At 43.2% G+C, this 7,976-nt stretch overlaps 1 protein-coding gene across 2 annotated transcripts in view; it reads right to left on the bottom strand.

Moving 5' to 3' along the window:
• Nucleotides 1-7,402, bottom strand: part of LOC128689032 (uncharacterized) — a 73,184-nt gene extending 65,782 nt beyond the window's left edge. The window contains exon 1 of one of the 2 annotated variants that reach the window (XM_070087333.1): nt 7,295-7,402. The gene's annotated coding sequence lies outside the window, so the exon portion shown is untranslated. Of the gene's footprint in view, nt 1-7,249 lie in introns of both variants that reach the window. The other variant, XM_070087334.1, reaches the window with a different exon arrangement.
• Nucleotides 7,403-7,976: the final 574 nt, after the last annotated feature.

Genomic DNA, 7,976 nt, shown 5'->3' with positions numbered 1-7,976 from the left:
CATGTTGTTACGTGTGTATCACCGATTATAAGGCGAAAATCTCATCCAGCTCCTCAGAGCTGGGGCGTGTGCCCAAAATGCAGCATGCATTACCCCTTTGAACAGCCGCGCTGAGCCGCTGGAACAGAAAACTAGCTGCCCTGGGATCCCTAGTTACCCTGATGAGTCTTTTTCCCAGCTCCTTAAGGAAATTAGATGCACTCTTTCCCCATGAGCCAAGGGTCTCTGAGCCTATGGGAACAAACATATAATGATGGGCAAGTTCTCCATATTTTCTAGACTTTTGGGACTCCCTAAAGCTGGCAGCTGCCCCTCCTTCCTCCCTGGTGTATTGGAGATAGGTATCAGCCAAGGTAGATGCACATGTATAGTCCCACACCACCTGCTTCCCATCTGTCCAGGCTTGAAGGGTGATACCATCTGGACGCTTCTGGCTGCCATCAGATCTGCATAGTTGGGGTGGCTCCCTTACTGCTGGGCATCCAGCTGTTGTGAGGCTCCTCTTGATAATGTTATTAACCTCCTCATGTCTTGCAATCTTTCCCTCGGATTTACGGCACACAAGACCATGGTACCCGAATCGGTCTGCTGCTTCACTGCCACAAATACACCTGTGTTCGGCGAGAATAGGGGCGGCAAGTCGAAGGGCAACACCGATGCGGATGGTCTGTGGGTCGAGGCGTGTGCCAAGGCTGGAGTTGGGAACAGCCAACAGAAAGTCCCCAGCATGAGGGGCTCTCACTGCCAGCAGGCGGGCTCTATCCTTCCCTGACACACTCTGAAGCATCGTTGAGGCTATATTTTCCACTATTGGACCATCCCAGTGCGATTGTTTGTAGTTGTTGGGGGGAGCAGGTCTGGTTTCTGAGCCAGTTAGATTATCCCAGATCATTGCTCCGTCAATGAATTTTTGGTCCTGGGCTCCAATCTTGTCCCTAAGATGTTCAGGGAGAATCGCTGCTACAAGCTCTCTGGATGCAATACACGAGGACAGAAAAGCAGGTAACGCAATCTGTGATGACTTGCGGACACCAATGCCTCCTAGTCTGACTGGAAGTGTAGCTTGGTTCCACTGCCCGTCTTCTAGAGTAAGGTTAAGTACTTTCGTAAAAATCTGCCTCAGAATACTGTCATATTCGTGCAGTATAGGGTTATCATATGAAGGTGCACATCTTAGGAAATATGTCAACCTGGGCAGACTCAAGCACTTTGTGAGAAGGTACAAGGCATCGTGGGTGTCCAGATTGCCTATTCGTTGTTCCATTCTCCTTAACTCTTCCAATTTCTTCCTGAGAATTGTGTCAATGGCATTGCTTCCCAGAGGTGCTCCTAGCAAGACACTATTTGTGGGGGCAATGACTGCTGCTCCTGGTAGTTTTGATCTCACTGCATTTATCACTTGTTGACTGACTGAGATGATTTCACATTTGGATGGATTCAGGATGAGACCCATTTCCTGTCCCCGTGTCATTACCTGTGTATATATATATATATATATATATATATATATATATATATATATATATATATATATATATATATATATATATATATATATATATATATATACATATATATGAACGAAACCATTCTTTGTGGTGGAATATAAAGGGGAAATATTACTGCTGTTTGTTCATATTGTGTAATTTTCTTAATGGGTCATGATAGCAGCAAACTCCAGGAGTGCTCAGTTTCCGTTATCCAAAACTATCATAAAACACTGCCCTCTTACACCACGCTTTACTAAGATACATGATGGTTGGTAGATTAAGGTCAATCCCAAGAGGCACTCTCAAAATACTGCAGAGAAACTGCGCGACTGAAAAAACAAGAAGGAAAACAACAAATACTTCTTGCCCATGGTAGCAGCAGGAAGCCACCCAACACTCTTGTCATTTAGCTCGTTGATCTTGTTTACGATTCCGTCGATGCTCGTATACATTACTTTGATGTGCGTTCCTTCATGACCAGCGAGAGGGAGATGGTGATTAGGGACAGGGGACAGAGAAGAGTTGTTGATGGAGTGTGTGTGTGTGTGTGTGTGTGTGTGTGTGTGTGTGTGTGTGTGTGTGTTTTAAAGGTGGTTGATGAGGAAGGAGTAGGTAATGGGAAGGTTTCTGTGGGTGTTTGTGAAAGGTGATGGGGAATGGGTGAAGTAGGTGATTGGAATAGAGAGAGAGAGGGGTGTGTAAAGACCGGAGGAGAAAGGTTTCGAGAGAAAGGAAGGGATGGGGAAAGGTAAACGAGGGAGGGAGGGGAATGGAAGGCTTGGTAGTGTGAGTTCATGGTGCTCTAGGGAAATGGGTGGAAGTGGACAAATAATGTAGCAATGGGTGTTAATACGAGTAGGCGGAATGAGTTGGCGGGTTAGGATCCACGAAAGGAGAATGAAGAGAATGAAAACTGATAGAGGGTGAGGGGAAAACGAGGGAAGGGAGAGTTAAGAAGTGACTGACGACCCTACCAATAGTGGAGACGGTGAAGAAGGCAAAGAGGAATTGTCGAAGTGAATGGAGGGAGGAATGGCAAGTGTGCAGCAGCTTCCAGCCGACAACAAGGAAGAGACGATACAAGTCGTCGTCTCATTGCGACTACGACTTGATAAAGCTCTACACAGAGCGGAATGTTGACCCAATAAAAGCTTTCTCTGTGACATTTGTCTTTTATTCATTCTTACTGAATGGATGAGAGAGGAAGAGGGAAGAAGCAGAGTGTTGAAGATGACGACAGGACGAAACTATTGGGCAAGAAACCTTATTTTTTCTGATTGTCATTATTATTATTATTATTATTATTATTATTATTATTATTATTATTATTATTATTATTATTATTATTATTATTATTATATTCATGGGAAAGTGCTAAACCAATAGGGGTCTTGCACCTCATAGGGAAATGGGTGGTAATCAGGTTAGATCCGAAGAAGAAAGGGAGTAACTCCAGTTGTTTGGATCAAGAGACTTTCACCAGTATCAAGGCACCTCCTCCTCCTCCCTCCGCCCCTCCCCCCTACCCCCCTACCCTGCCTTAAAGATTATCTTATCAGATGGTTTCTCTCCCTGCCATTATATATTTTTTCTTCTAAACATGTCTCGCATAAATATTGTTGAAAAATCTCCACATGACTCGGTCTGTTCCCAGTATATGTGCAAGACAACCACAGGCCTTTCGTGTTGCAATCAACACATCATCAAGAGCTTGCAAAGTTGCATATTTGTTTCAAGGGAAGCTAAGCAAACGTCCCTGACAGATGTGAAATGCGCCATCGATACCTATTTTCCAATCAAGCCAGACTGTGATGGATATGTGGGCCAGCGGGCCGCCAGCAGGAACAGCCTGGTTGACCAGGGAAGCACCAGACAAGTCTGGCCCAGGGCCAAGCTGCGGCAGTAGGAAAGCCTTCGAATCCCTTCAAAGCTATATCAGAGATATATCTATTGTGTGATTGTTCAGTTTCTTCCATTCTTTACTTCTCTTAAGTTGAAAAGAGATGTTTTCTGATTCGCAAGAGTGTCAAGTTTTCAATAATACTCCTGTTCTTGGTTTTTTGTGTGTATTCATATGAATCTGGGGAACTGATTCATAGCTCCTGACTCATGGATGTTTGTAGGAGGCTGGAAGCGGGATGTGTATCGAGACGAAGTGGAGGAAATGAATTTATGAGTGATGTACAGTTACGTAGTAGATAAGAGTTAACATTCTTCATTAAGGTTTGATTAATAAAGATTTACCTGAAAAGGCATCAAACGTGCTGGGGATATTTAATGAGAAGTAGGATTCACGAGGGAAGGAGGAGGAGGCGGAGGCTGGTACCCAGGAGTGAGAGTGTATTGCGATAACTAACTTCACCTGCTCGTGTGGAGATGATGATACAGGTGATACTTCCTCATCTCCGATGTACTCAGTGTTCGTAGGGAAATGCACTTTCCAGATTTTACAAAACGTTCGGCGCTGCTTGTACAAACTATTATTTTTGTTTAACTTCATTATTTTAGAGTCATTATATGTAAAGATACGTTAACTTAGACATATCTAATCCAACCTAACTGAGAATAACAAATATTAACGTTCTTTGGAAAAATATGTTGAGCGCTCGGAATCGACCGGAGAGCTCTTTCGTAAATACTGAACGTTCATAGTGGAGAACAGGTTGAGAATGAGTGTGGCTCCTCCTTCCTGTGTCTCCTTCGTGTCTTCAAGTCAGTCTTCTCTTCCATTTCCTCACAGTCTAACCTTCGTTGGTCTCGTTAATCCACCCTCCTTTGTAACTTGTGAGTTCATTACCTTTGTAACTTGTGAGTTCATTACCTTTGTAACTTGTGAGTTCATTACGGAAATATAAACACAAATGCAGTATAATGTGATCCTCTATTGACTACGTTTCGCCCACACAGTGGGCTTTTTCAAGTCACAAACAGACTTGTGACTTGAAAAAGCCCACTGTGTGGGCGAAACGTAGTCAATAGAGGATCACATTATACTGCATTTGTGTTTATATTTCCATTGTGTCGGTATTTTATACCATTTATTTCCATGAGTTCATTACCTTGTACCTAGTTCAGCCATCAAAACTTTGGAGCCCGGTCCCTGGACCCATTGTGTACCTCTGTAATCTGTAAATACCTTTGTAACTTGTCATGATTGTGACTAGACCTACCTGGAGTTCATTACCTTTGTAAATTGTGAGTTCATTACCTTTGTAAATTGTGAATTCATTACCTCTGTAACTTGCTCAGCTATCAAAACTTTGAGGCCCAGTCCCTGGACCCATTATGTACCTCTGTAATCTTTTGACTACCGCCCACAGGATGGGTATGGGGTGCATAATAAACATATTAAACTAACTAACTTTATCAGCTTCATCATCTCTCAGTTCTGTGATCTCTGTTAATAACTCTCCTTGCTTCTTCCTTCTTTTTTCTTTACGGTTTTCATTTCCTGTTTGGCCAAAATATTTTTTCCTCTTTCTTCTCTTTTAGCTTAATTATTCTGTCGCTCAGTTTGTTCTCCGTCTCTTTAATAACTATATTTGTAGTCAGTACTAACACCTCATACATAAACTTGCAAGCTTCATTCTTTCTCTCATTGTATTTATTCCGCCTAGCTTCTCATGCAAAGTACATATATTTATACTTTCCACTGTGTGGGTGTGGGTGTGGGTGTTTGTGTGGGGGGTGTGGGCGGTTGGGTTGGAGGATGGTTGATGCCTAAAGGACTCACTGACAAATGCAAATCAATGGTTTCACGCAAAAAATAATGTCAACAACCTTGAAATAAGAGGCCAATCGTGAACGTAAAAGAAATAACCAGTGAATAAATCCGTGAGCTGTTTGTTTCTTAAAATAAGATTGATTACACACTTTCTTTGATGACAAAAATCCAGGGATATGGAAAATTCCCTACGAAGACTGACACCTTCCAACTACCAGACAGACAGACTGAGAGGAACTTCAACACAGTATCATCGAATAACAACGATTTGTTAAGCTCTCAGGGCACTGCTACTGATCTCAGGTATTAAGAGTTCTGACCTCACCTGCAAGCTATGACCCGTGGTAAATAATATCCTATCACATACTGTTTCACCTGTTTATAGTTTGTCCTGGAAATGGTACGAACTTATACGGTAATATCCCGGCTAGACCAAAATCTTAAAGTATGGTACCCAGCACCCAGGCACCCAGCACCCAGGCACCCAGCACCGAGGCACTCAGCACCCAGGCACCCAGCACCCAGGCGCCCAGGCACCCAGGCACCCAGGCACCCAGCACCCAGGCACCCAGCACCCAGGCACCCAGGCACCCAGCACCCAGGCACCCAGGCACCCAGGCACCCAGGCACCCAACTCCCAGGCACCCAGCACCCAAAACCCAGCACCCAGCACCCAGCACCCAGCACCCAGCACCCAGCACCCAGGCATAGTACATTCCGTATAAAATATGTAATTGATGCTGTGGCATTATTTAATTATAATGTGTTTGGAGAGTTAGGTTTATATACTATTTCTGTCTTCAAATTGAATATCACAAGTTCGTGTGACTCCAGTGATAAATAAATACATTAACACGTTTATAGTTTCCCATCACAGAAGAAACACATTTATAATCATTTGCGCCATACCTGCCTTATAACCCACCAAATACCAGAAACTCCACTCAATTTCAAAAGTGCAGATATTGTATTTTTTATATACACTCTACAAACTCGTTGTTTACCTCTCAGTGAATGACTCAGCATTTTGTTGCCCTTTTCATTTTTAGAATTAATATATTCACATTGTTAGAATATTGGTATAATGAAGTTTTAATGACATTAATTCATTATATAATTACCTTAATGCATAAGATAAACTTATTCGTCTAACTCATACCTAGCTAGGTGATTTCTTTGAATATCTTCTTCATTGTTCGCTAACTTGTTCACGTTCCAACAGTGCGTCAAATACTAAACGCCACGAGTGTCCGTTCATTCGTATCTAACGAGCATATACATATATACCTGCTAGATGCCTTATCTCCCGAAATCTGCTTCTCCCCTTCCTCTCATTCCTTCCTGAGACGCCCTCTGCCTTTCACCCCAAATTTATGCACCCTTTTGATCAGCCGCTCTTGCTCCATTCTTTCTAAACAACCATATCATCTCAATTAAACCCTCGTCCGCTACTTGAAATATACTTATTATACAGTCACACTGTTTTCTATTTTTCATTTCTCATTCCCTGTACAATATGTATATAACACCACACATTGGTCCCGGAGGAGATATTTCTACTGCTGCCTTCCTCCCCTCTGCTGCCTTCCTCCCCTCTGCTGCCTTCCTCCCTTCTACTGCCTTCCTTCCCTCGCTCCAGCACTCATAAACCCTACAAAAACATTATTCCTAGATTGAAACATTCTAGTTTGCGATCCAGCTACTTGATTTTTTATATTCATCGATTTCTCACCACTATTTTTTCCTCTCATCAATTCCTTGATTCATTTCATCCATCAGAGTCTCATCTGTAGATACATCAACTCCCATGTATCTTAAAAATTCTAAACATATTCGCATTTCATTGTTTGTTACTTTATTCCGTTGACTAATAAGAAACTCGTTACTAAAACTCTTGGAAAACTGCTTGTCGAGGCCGTTTGTCAGAAGAAATTTCTTTAAATATTGCAGAGCAGCACAGGTACTATCATCCCATAGATGAAATCGTTAAACAAGTGATAAGGATAAGGATTGAGGAGCTATAAGGGTCGCTCACCAGCCTCGCCGCGACTCTCTCTCTCTCTCTCTCACATACACTCACATCAGCGACTGTGCCAGAGAGCGCCACCACACCAACCTCCTGCCACGACCGGAGACACACTGAGTCTGGCACACTTCCCTGCCTGCCTGCTAGCCACTGCCACGCTTGGCCCTCCACAGCTACCACCATCATTACTACCACCATCGTCACCTCGGTCGTCGCCACTACCACCATCGTCACCTCGGTCGTCGCCGTTACCACCATCGTCACCTCCGTCGCCGATGCAACTGCCACCACTACTACCCCTCTCCTCCTCCCCTCGCTTCACTTCCTCTTATATCCTACATGAGAGGACCTCATTGTTTATTCCAGTCTCTTTGTCTCCATTACTTCCTCGCTCGTCCCCTGTTTGTCCTAATATTTTCCCCTCTCACTCAATATCTCCCCTTTTTTGTACCTCTTCTTCTCCTAGTCTCTATTAAGAGGGGAGCTGCACTTGGGAGCTCGACTCCTGCCTCTTCTAGTTCATGCCACCTTATCTATTCTTAATTTAGTTGACTCTCGGAATTGAGTCAGCAGCAATTAGTTACCGAAAGGAAAATCTTCATATTCAATACTTCAACGAGAATAAAGTTACGCCAGACAGGAACAGCAATAAAAGGCATAAATAAGATAATCATTTAATTGATTAGCATTTAGGTTACGAGGCTTAGTCCTGGTTGAGACCAATTACAAAAGAGAC

Source organism: Cherax quadricarinatus, chromosome 21, assembly GCF_038502225.1.
Source record: "Cherax quadricarinatus isolate ZL_2023a chromosome 21, ASM3850222v1, whole genome shotgun sequence".
In the NCBI taxonomy this organism is placed as follows: Eukaryota; Metazoa; Arthropoda; class Malacostraca; order Decapoda; family Parastacidae; genus Cherax; species Cherax quadricarinatus.
Note: the sequence above shows the minus strand (reverse complement) of the source record. Positions and strands in the feature narration are given on the sequence as shown.